Source organism: Brassica oleracea, chromosome C6, assembly GCF_000695525.1.
Source record: "Brassica oleracea var. oleracea cultivar TO1000 chromosome C6, BOL, whole genome shotgun sequence".
NCBI lineage: Eukaryota > Viridiplantae > Streptophyta > Magnoliopsida > Brassicales > Brassicaceae > Brassica > Brassica oleracea.
Genome location: NC_027753.1, coordinates 24611423 through 24611838, shown reverse-complemented (window position 1 = coordinate 24611838; position 416 = coordinate 24611423).

The following is a 416-nucleotide window of genomic DNA, read 5'->3' as shown; positions in this document are numbered from 1 at the left end:
AAAACTCTCATTCACAGCTTGGGCCACACGAAATTTACATGCACCTAAGTTAATACGCATCATGCCATTTAGTGAACATAGATATCCCCTATCATAATTATTAACGGGTCAAGAGCCAGACATACCCCATCATAAGACATTTGGATGTGATGTCTATGTACTAATTGCTCCACCACAGAGAACTAAGATGGGACCTCAAAAGGAGGATGGGGATATATGTTAGATATGATTCTCCCACAACAATAAAGTACCTTGAGCCAACTATGGGTGATTATATTTGAGGCTAGGTACACAGATTATTTTAAGACCAGGAGGAGAAAAATAATAAAGCCGGTAAAAGAATGGTAAAAGAAATAGAATCGAATTAACCATCAATGTCTTGGCAAGATCCTCGGATTAAAGAATGTGAAATAGAC